The sequence below is a fragment of the Prunus avium genome, chromosome 2 (assembly GCF_965620075.1).
Source record: "Prunus avium chromosome 2, drPruAviu1.hap1.1, whole genome shotgun sequence".
Taxonomy (NCBI): Eukaryota; Viridiplantae; Streptophyta; class Magnoliopsida; order Rosales; family Rosaceae; genus Prunus; species Prunus avium.
In genome coordinates this window covers 13,947,739-13,959,786 of record NC_142285.1, presented here as the reverse complement: position 1 = coordinate 13,959,786, position 12,048 = coordinate 13,947,739, and positions in this window count along the sequence as shown.

Here is a 12,048-nt window from a genome sequence, read left to right as displayed (position 1 = left end):
AGGAGTCATTCGGTTAGTTTTGAGTGAAATCCGATCTCTAGAACTATGGAATACACCAACCACTCCGATTAGGAACGAACTGCCTTTGAACATAAATTTTCCAATTTCTTTCACCTATTGATTTCGGATCGAGCCCAAAACTTGGGCAACAACATAATATGGTGGGAGGAGTCATTTGCTTAATTTGGAGTGAAATCCGGTCTCTAGATCTACCCAAAACACCAACCACTCCAATTAGGAACGAACTGCCTTTCAACTTGAATTGTCCAATTTCTTACACCTATTGATTTCGGATCGAGCCCAAAACTTGGGCAACATCATAATGTGGTCGGAGGAGTCATTTGGTTAAGTTTGAGTGAAATCCGATCTCTAGAACTACCCAAAACACCAACCACTCCAATTAGGAACGAACTGCCTCTGAACTTGAATTCTCCAATTTCTTACAGCTATTGATTTCGGGTCGAGCCCAAAACTGGGGCAACATCATAATATGGTGGGAGGAGTCATTTGGTTAATTTTGAGTGCAATCGGATCCCTAGAACTACACAATTCACCAACCACCCCAATTAGGAACGAACTGCCATTGCCCTTGAATTGTCAAATTTCTTACACCTATTGATTTCGGATCGAGCCCAAAACTTGGGCAACATCAGAATGTGGTCGGAGGAGTCATTTGGTTAATTTTGAGTGCAATCCGATCTCTAGAACTATGGAATACTCCAATTAGGAACGAACTGCCTTTGAACTTGAATTGTCCAAATTCTTACACTATTGATTTCGGCTCGAGCCCAAAACTTGGGCAACATCATCATATGGTGGGAGGAGTCATTTGGTTAATTTTGAGTGAAATCCGATCTCTAGAACTACCCAATACACCAACCACTCCAATTAGGAATGAATTGCTTACAAACTTGAATTGTCCCATTTCTTACACCTATTGATTTCGGATCGAGCCCAACACTTGGGCAACATCATAATATGGTGGGAGGAGTCATTTGGTTAAGTTTGTGTGAAATCCGATCTCTAGAACTGCCTAAAACACTAACCACTCCAATTAGAAACGAACTGCCTTTGAACTTGAATTGTCCAATTTCTTACAGTATTGATTTCGGATCGAGCCCAAAACTTGGGCAACATCATAATCTGGTGGGAGGAGTCATTTGGTTACTTTTGAGTGAAATCCGGTCTGTAGAACTACCCAATACACCAATCATCCCAATTAGGAACGAACTGCCTTGGAACTTGAATTGTCCAATTTCTTACACCTATTGATTTCGGATCGAGCCCAAAACTTGGGCAACAACATAATAAGGTGGGAGGAGTCATTTTGGTTAAGTTTGAGTGAAATCCGATCTCTAGAACTACCCAAAACACCAACCACTCCAATTAGGAACGAACTGCCTTTGAACATAAACTGTCCAATTACTTACACCTATTGATTTCGAACCGAGCCCAAAACTTGGGCAACATCATAATATGGTGGGAGGAGTCATTTGGTTATGCTTGAGTGAAATCCGATCTCTAGAACTACCCAAAACACCAACCACTCCAATTGGGAACGAACTGCCTTTGAACTTGAATTGTCCAATTTCTTACACCTATTGATTTCGGATCGAGCCCAAAACTTGGGCAACATCATAATATGGTGGGAGGAGTCATTCGGATAAGTTTGAGTGAAATCCGATCTCTAGATCTACCCAAAACACTAACCACTCCAATTAGGAACGAACTGCTTTCGAACATGAATTGTCCAATTTCTTACACCTATTGATTTCGGATAGAGCCCAACACTCGGGCAACATCATAATATGGTGGGAGGAGTCATTTGGTTAATTTGGAGTGAAATCCGATCTCTAGAAGTACCCAAAACACCAACCACTCCAATTAGGAATGAATTGCTTACAAACTTGAATTGTCCCATTTCTTACACCTATTGATTTCGGATCGAGCCCAACACTTGGGCAACATCATAATATGGTGGGAGGAGTCATTTGGTTAAGTTTGTGTGAAATCCGATCTCTAGAACTGCCTAAAAAACATCATAACATGAATTGTCCAATTTCTTACACTTATTCAACGTAAATTTGGTTAAGTTTGTGTGAAATCCGATTAGGAACGAACTGCCTTTGAACGTAAATTGTCCAATTTCTTACACCAATTGATTTCGGATCGAACCCAAAACTTTGGCAACATCATATTATGGTGGGAGTAGTCATTTGGTTAAGTTTCAGTGAAATCCGATCTCTAGAACTACCCAAAACACCAACCACTCCAATTAGGAACGAACTGCCTTTGAAATTGAATTGTCCAATTTCTTACACCTAATGATTTCGGATCGATCCCAAAACTTGGGCAACATCATAATACGGTGGGAGGAGTCATTTGGTTAGTTTTGAGTGAAATCCGATCTCTAGAACTATGGAATACACCAACCACTCCGATTAGGAACGAACTGCCGTTGAACATAAATTGTCCAATTTCATAAACCTATTGATTTCGGATCGAGCCCAAAACTTGGGCAACATCATAATATGGTGGGAGGAGTCACTTGGTTAGTTTTGAGTGAAATCCGATCTCTAGAACTATGGAATACACCAACCACTCCGATTAGGAACGAACTGCCTTTGAACGTAACTTGTCCAATTTCTTACACCTATTGATTTCAGATCGAGCCCAAAACTTTGGCGACATCATAATACGGTGGGAGTAGTAATTTGGTTAAGTTTCAGTGAAATCCGATCTCTAGAACTACCCAAAACACCAACCACTCCAATTAGGAACGAACTGCCTTTGAACTTGAATTGTCCAATTTCTTACACCTATTGATTTCGGATCGAGCCCAAAACATGGGCAACATCACAGTATGGAGGGAGGAGTCATTTGGTTAGTTTTGAGTGAATTCCGATCTCTACAACTATGGAATACACCAAGCAATACGATTAGGAACGAACTGCCTTTGAACATAAATTGTCCAATTTCATAAACCTATTGATTTCGGATCGAGCCCAAAACTTGGGCAACATTATAATATGGTGGGTCAAGTCATTTGGTTAAGTTTGAGTGAAATCCGATCTCTAGAACTACCCAAAACACCAACCACTCCAGTTAGGAAGGAACTGCCTTTGAACTTGAATTGTCCAATTTCGTACACCTATTGATTTCAGATCGAGCTAAAAACTTGGGCAACATCATAATATGGTGGGAGGAGTCATTTGGTTAAGTTTGAGTGAAATCCGATCTCTAGAACTACCTAAAACACCAACCCCTCCAATTAGGAACGAACTGCCTTTGAACTTGAATTGTCCAATTTCTTACACCTATTGATTTCGGATCGACCCTAAAACTTGGGCAACATCATAATATGGTGGGAGGAGTCACTTGGTTAGTTTTGAGTGAAATCCGATCTCTAGAACTGTGGAATACACCAACCACTCCGATTAGGAACGAACTTCCTCTGAACGTAAATTGTCCAATTTCTTACACCTATTGATTTCGGATCGAGCCCAAAACTTTGGCAACATCACAATATGGTGGGAGGAGTCATTTGGTTAAGTTTGTGTGAAATCCGATCTCTAGAACTACCCAAAACACCAACCACTCCAATTAGGAACGAACTGCCTTTGAACTTGAATTGTCCAATTTCTTACACCTATTGATTTCGGATCGAGCCCAAAACTTGGGCAACATCATAATATGGTGGAAGGAGTCATTTGGTTAAGTTCGAGTGAAATCCAATCTCTAGAACTACCCAAAACACCAACCCCTTCAATTAGGAACGAACTGCCTTTGAACTTGAATTGTCCAATTTCATACACCTATTGATTTCGGATCAAGCCAAAACTGGGTCAGCATCATAATATGGTGGGAGGAGTGATTTGGTTAAGTTTGAGTGAAATCCGATCTCTAGAACTACCCAAAACAGCAACCACTCCAATTAGGAACGAACTGCGTTTGAACTTGAATTGTCCAATTTCTTACACCTATTGATTTCGGATCGAGCCCAAACCTTTGGCAACATCATAATATGGTGGGAGGAGTCATTTGGTTTGTTTTGAGTGAAATCCGATCTCTAGAACTACGGAATACACCAACCACTCCGATTAGGAACGAACTGCATTTGAAGATAAATTGCAAAAATTTCTTACACCTATTGATTTCGGGTAGAACCCAAAACGTGGGCAACATCATAATATGGTGGGAGGAGTCATTTGGTTACGTTTGAGCGAAATCCGATCTCTAGAACAACCCAAAACACCAACCACTCCAGTTAGGAACGAACTACCTGTGAACTTGAATTGTCCAATTTCTTACACCTATTGATTTCGGATCGAGCCCAAAACTTGGGCAACATCATAATATGGTGGGAGGAGTCATTTGGTTAAGTTTGAGTGAAATCCGATCTCTAGAACTACCCAAAACACCAACCACTCCAATTAGGAACGAACTACCTTTGAACTTGAATTGTCCAATTTCTTTCACCTATTGATTTCGGATCTAGCCCAAAACTTGGGCAACATCATAATATGGTGGGACGAGTCATTTGGTTAAGGTTGAGTGAAATCCAACCCTTAGAACTACCCAAAACTCCAACCACTCCAATCAGGAACGAACTACCTTTGAACATAAATTGTCCAATTTCTTACACCTATTGATTTCGGATCGAGAGCTAAACTTGGGCAACATCATAATATGGTGGGAGGAGTGATTTGGTTAAGTTTGAGCGAAATCTGATCTCTAGAAGTACCCAAAACACCAACCAAACCAATCAGGAAAGAACTGCCTTTGAACTTGAGTTGTCCAATTTCTTACACCTATTGATTTCGGATCGATCCCAAAACTTGGGCAACATCATAATATGGTGGGAGGAGTCATTTGGTTTGTTTTCAGTGAAATCCGATCTCTAGAACTATGGAATACACCAACCATTCCAATTAGGAATGAACTGCCTCGGAAAATAAATTGTCCAATTTCTTACACCTATTGATTTCGGATCAAGCCCAAAACTTGGGGAACATCATAAATAGGTGGGAGGAGTCATTTGGTTAGTTTTGAATAAAATCCGATCTCTAGAACTACCCAATACACCAACCACCCCAATTAGGAACGAACTGCCTTTGAACTTGAACTGTCCAATTTCTTACACCTATTGATTTCAGATCGAGCCCAAAACTTGGGCAACATCATAATATGGTAGGAGGAGTCATTTGGTTAAGTTTGAGTGAAATCCGATCTCTAGAACTACCCAAAACACCAACCTCTCCAATTAGGAACGAACTGCCTTTGAACTTGAATTGTCCAATTTCTTACTCCTATTGATTTCGGATCGAGCCCAAAACTTGGGCAACAACATAATATGGTGGGAGGAGTCATTTGGTTAAGTTTGAGTGAAATCTGATCTCTAGAACTGTGGAATACACCAACCACTCCGATTAGGAACGAACTGCCTTTGAACATAAATTGTCAAATTTCTTACACGTACTGATTTCGGATCGATCCCAAAACTTGGGCAACATCATAATATGGTAGGAGGAGTCATTTGGTTAAGTTTGAGTGAAATCCGATCTCTAGAACTACCCAAAACACCAACCAAACCAATCAGGAAAGAACCGCCTTTGAACTTGAGTTGTCCAATTTCTTACACCTATTGATTTCGGATCGATCCCAAAACTTGGGCAACATCATAATATGGTGGGAGGAGTCATTTGGTTAGTTTTGAGTGAAATCTGATCTGTAGAACTATGGAATACACCAACCACCCCGATTTGGAACGAACTGCCTTTGAACAAAAATTGTCCAATTTCATAAACTTATTGATTTCGGATCGAGCCCAAAAGTTGGGCAACATCATAATATGGTGGGTGTAGTCATTTGGTTAAGTTTGAGTGAAATCTGATCTCAAGAACTACCCAAAACACCAACCACTCCAATTAGGAACGAACTGCCTATCAACTTGAATTGTCCAATTTCTAACACCTATTGATTTCGGATCAAGCCCAAAACTTGGGCAACATCATAATACGGTGGGAGGTATCATTTGGTTAAGTTTGAGTGAAATCCGATCTCTAGAACTACCCAAAACAACAACCACTCCAATTAGGAACGAACTGCCTTTGAACTTGAATTGTCCAATTTTTTACACCTATGGATTTCGGATAGAGCCCAAAACTGGGGCAACGTCATAATATGGGGGGAGAAGTCATTTGGTTAAGTTTGAGTGAAATCAGGTCTCTAGAACTACCCAAAATACCAACCACTCCAATTAGGAACGAACTGCCTTTGAACTTGAATTGTCCAATTTCTTACATCTATTGATTCCGGATCGAGGCCAAAACTGGGGCAACATCATAATATGGTGGGGGGAGTCATTTGGTTAAGTTTGAGTGAAATCCGGTCCCCAGAACTACCCAAAACACCAACCACTCCAATTAGGAACGAACTGTCTTTAAACTTGAATTGTCCAATTTCTTACACCTATTGATTTCGGATCAAGCCCAAAACTTGGGCAACGTCATAATATGGTGGGAGGAGTCATTTGGTTAGTTTTGAGTGAAATCCGATCTCTAGAACTGTGGAATACGCCAACCACTTCGATTTGGAACAAACCGCCTTTGAACATAAATTGTCCAATTTCTTACACCTATTGTTTTCGGATCGAGCCCAAAGCTTGGGCAACATCATAATATGGTGGGAGGAGTCATTTTGGTTAAGTTTGAGTGAAATCCGATCTCTAGAACTACTCAAAACAACAACCACTCCAATTAGAAACGAACTGCCTTTGAACTTCAATTGTCCAATCACACCTATTGATTTCGGATCGAGCCCAAAACTGGGGCAGCATCATAATATGGTGGGAGGAGTCATTTGGTTAAGTTTGAGTGAAATCCGATCTCTAGAACTACCCAAAACAACAACACTCCAATTAGGAAAGAACTGCCTTTGAACTTGAATTGTCCAATTTCTTACACCTATTGATTTCAGATAGATCCCAAAACAGGGGCAACATCATAATATGGTAGGAGAAGTCATTTGGTTTAGTTTGAGTGAAATCCGGTCTCTAGAACTACCCAAAACACCAACCACTCCAATTAGGAACGAACTGCCTTCGAACTTGAATTGTCCAATTTCTTACATCCATTGATTTTGGATCGAGCCCAAAACTGGGGCAACCTCATAATATGGTGGAAGGAGTCATTTGGTTAAATTTGAGTGAAATCCGGTCCCTAGAACTACCCAAAACCCCAACCACTCCAATTGGGAACGAACTGCCTTCGAACTTGAATTGTCCAATTTCTTACACCTATTGATTTCGGATTGAGCCCAAAACCCGGGCAACATCATAATATGGTGGGAGGAGTCATTTGGTTAAGTTTGAGTGAAATCCGATCTCTAGAACTACCCAACAAAACAACCACTCCAATTAGGAACGAACTGCCTTTGAACTTGAATTGTCCAATTTCTTACACCTATCGATTTCGGATCGAGCCAAAAACTGGGGCAACATCATAATACGTGGGGAGGAGTAGTTTGGTTAAGTTTGAGTGAAATCCGATCTCTAGAACTACCCAAAACAACAACCACTCCAATTAGGAACGAACTGCCTTTGAACTTGAATTGTCCAATTTCTTACACCTATCGATTTCGGATCGAGCCAAAAACTGGGGCAACATCATAATACGTGGGGAGGAGTAATTTGGTTAAGTTTGAGTGAAATCCGATCTCTAGAACTACCCAAAACAACAACCACTCCAATTTGGAACGAACTGCCTTTGAACTTGAATTGTCCAATTTCTTACACCTATTGATTTTGGATCGAGCCCAAAACTTGGGCAACAACATAATATGGTGGGAGGAGTCATTTGGAAAATTTTGAGCGAATTCAGATCTCTAGAATTGCCCAAAACACGTACCACTCCAAGTAGGAACGAACTGCCTTTGAACTTGAATTTCCAATTTCATACACCTATTGATTTCGGATCGAGCCCAAAACTTGGGCAACAACATAATGTGGTGGGAGGAGTCATTTGGTTAGTTTTGAGTGAAATCCGAACTCTAGAACTATGGAATACACCAACCACTCCTAATAGGAACAAACTGCCTTTGAACATAAATTGTCCAATTTCTTACCCCTGTTGATTTTGGATCGAGCCCAAAACTTGGGCAACATCGCAATATGGTGGGAGGAGTCATTTGGTTAGTTTTGAGTGAAATCCGATCTCTAGAACTATGGAATACACCAACCACTGTGATTAGGAACGAACTACCTTTGAACATAAATTGTCCAATTTCTTACACCTATTGAATTCGGATCGAGCCCAAAACATGGGCAACAACATAATATGGTGGGAGGAGTCATTTGGTTAAGTTTGAGTTAAATCCGATCTCTAGAACTACCCAAAACACCAACAACTCCAATTAGGAACGAACTGCCTTTGAACTTGAATTGTCCAATTTCTTACCCCTATTGATTTCGGATCGAGCCCAAAACCTGGTTAACATTATAACATGGTGGGAGGAGACATTTGGTTTAGTTTGAGTGAGATCCGATCTCTAGAACTACCCGAAACACCAACCACTCCAATTAGGAACGAACTGCCTTTGAACTTGAATTGTCCAATTTCTTACACCTATTGATGTCGGATCGAGCCCAAAACTTGGGCAAAATTATAATATGGTGGGAGGTGTCATTTGGTTAAGTTTGAGTGAAATCCGATCTCTAGAACTACCCAAAACACCAACCACTCGAATTTGGAACGAACTGCCTTTGAACTTGAATTGTCCAATTTCTTACACCTATTGATTTTGGATCGATCCCAAAACTTGGGCAACAACATAATTTGGTGGGAGGGGTCATTTGGTAAAGTTTGAGTGCAATCCGATCTCTAGAACTACCCAAAACACCAACCACTCGAATTAGGAACGAACTGCCTTTGAACTTGAATTGTCCAATTTTTTACAACTATTGATTTCGGATCGAGCCCAAAACTTGGGAAATAGCATAATATGGTGGGAGGAGTCATTTGGTTAGTTTTGAGTGAAATCCGATCTCTAGAACTATGGAATACACCAACCACGCCGATTAGGAATAAACTGCCTTTGAACATAAATTGTCCAATTTCTTACACCTATTGATTTCGGATCGAGCCAAAAACTTGGGCAACATCATAATATTGTGGGAGGAGTGATTTGGATAAGTTTGAGAGAAATCCGATCTCTAGAACTACCCAAAACACCAACCACTCCAATTAGGAACGAACTGCCTTTCAACTTGAATTGTCCAATTTCTTACACCTATTGATTTTAGATCGAGCCCAAAACCTGGGCAACAACATAATGTGGTGGGAGGAGTCATTTGGTTAGTTTTGAGCGAAATCCGATCTCTAGAACTATGGAATACACCAACCACTGCGATTAGGAACGAACGGCCTTTGAACATAAATTGTCCAATTTCTTACACCTATTGAATTAGGATCGAGCCCAAAACATGGGCAACAACATAATATGGTGGGAGGAGTCATTCGGTTAAGTTTGAGTTAAATCCGATCTCTAGAACTACCCAAAACACCAACAACTCCAATTAGGAACGAACTGCCTTTGAACTTGAATTGTCCAATTTCATACCCCTATTGATTTCGGATCGAACCCAAAACTTGGGCAACATCATAATATGGTGGGGGGAGTCATTGCGTTAAGCTTGAGTGAAATTCAATCGCTAGAACTACCCAAAACACCAACCACTCCAATTAGGAACGAACTGCCTTTGAACTTGAATTGTCCAATTTTTTACACCTATTGATTTCGGATCGAGCCCAAAACTGGGGCAGCATCATAATATGGTGGGAGGAGTCATTTGGTTTAGTTTGAGTGAAATCCGATCTATAGAACTACCCAAAACACCAACCACTCCAATTAGGAACGAACTGCCTTTGAACTTGAATTGTCCAATTTCTTACACCTACTGATTTCGGATGGAGCCCAAAACTTGGGCAACATCATAATATGGTGGGAGGAGTCATTCGGTTAGTTTTGAGTGAAATCCGATCTCGACAACTATGGAATACACCAACCACTCCGATTACGAACGAACTGCCTTTGAACATAAATTGTCCAATTTCTTTCACCTATTGATTTCGGATCGAGCCCAAAACTTGGGCAACATCATAATATGGTGGGAGCAGTCATTTGGTTACGTTTGAGTGAAATCCGATCTCGAGAACAACCCAAAACACCAACCACTCCAATTAGGAACGAACTGCCTTTGAACTTGAATTGTCCAATTTCTTACACCTATGGATTTCGGATCGAGCCCAAAACTTGGGCAACATCATAATGTGGTGGGAGGAGTCATTTGGTTAAGTTTGAGTAAAATCCAATCTCTAGAACTACCCAAAACACCAACCACTCCAATTAGGAACGAACTTCCTTTGGACTGGAATTGTCCAATTTCTTACACCTATTGATTTCGGATGGAGCCCAAAACTTGGGCAACATCATAATATGGTGGCAGGAGTCATTTGATTAAGTTTGAGTGAAATCCGATCTCTAGAACTACCCAAAACACCAACCACTCCAATTAGGAACGAACAGCCTTTGAACTTGAATTGTCCAATTTCTTACACGTATTCATTTCGGATCGAGCCCAAAACTTGGGCAACATCATAATATGGTGGGAGGAGTCGTTTGGTTAAGTTTGAGTGAAATCCGATCCATAGAACTACCCAAAACACCAACCACTCCAAGTAGGAACGAACTGCCTTAGAACTTGAATTCTCCAATTTCTTACACCTATTGATTTCGGATCGTGCCCAAAAATGGTGGAGTCATTTGGTTAGTTTTGATTTAAATCCGATCTCTAGAACTATGGAACATACCAACCACTCCGATTAGGAACGAACTGCCTTTGAACATAAATTGTCCAATTTCTTACACCTATTGATTTCGGATCGAGCCCAAAACTTGGGCAACATCATAATATGGTGGGAGGAGTCATTTGATTAAGTTTGTGTGAAATCCGATCTCTAGAACTACCCAAAACACCAACCACTCGAATTCGGAACGAACTGCCTTCGAACATGAATTGTCCATTTTCTTTCACTTCTTGATTTTGGATCGAGCCCAATACTTGGGCAACGTCATAATATGGTGGGAGGGGTCATTTGGTTAATTTTGAGTGAAATCCGATCTGTAGAACTACCCAATACACCAACCACCCCAATTTGGAACGAACTGCCTTTGAACTTGAATTGTCCAATTTTTTACACCTATTGATTTCGGATCGAGCCCAAAACTTGGGCAACATCATAATATGGTGGGAGTAGTAATTTCGTTAGTTTTGAGTGAAATCCGATCTCTAGAACTGTGGAATAGACCAACCACTCCGATTAGGAACGAACTGCCTTTGAACATAAGTTGTCCAATTTCTTACATTTGTTGATTTCGGATAGAGCCCAAAACTTGGGCAACATCATAATACGGTGGGAGGAGTCATGTGGTTAAGTTTGAGTGAAATCCGATCTCCAGAACTACTCAAAACAACAACCACTCCAATTAGAAACGAACTGCCTTTGAACTTCAATTGTCCAATTACACCTATTGATTTCGGATCGAGCCCAAAACAGGGGCAACATCATAATATGGTAGGAGAAGTCATTTGGTTTAGTTTGAGTGAAATCCGGTCTCTAGAACTACCCAAAACACCAACCACTCCAATTAGGAACGAACTGCCTTCGAACTTGAATTGTCCAATTTCTTACATCCATTGATTTCGGATCGAGCCCAAAACTGGGGCAACCTCATAATATGGTGGAAGGAGTCATTTGGATAAATTTGAGTGAAATCCGGTCCCTAGAACTACCCAAAACCCCAACCACTCCAATTGGGAACGAACTGCCTTCGAACTTGAATTGTCCAATTTCTTACACCTATTGATTTCAGAACGAGCCCAAAACTTGGGCAACATGATAATATGGTGGGAGGAGTCATTTGGTTAAGTTTGAGTGAAATCCAATCTCAAGAACAACCCAAAACACCAACCACAACAATTAGGAACGA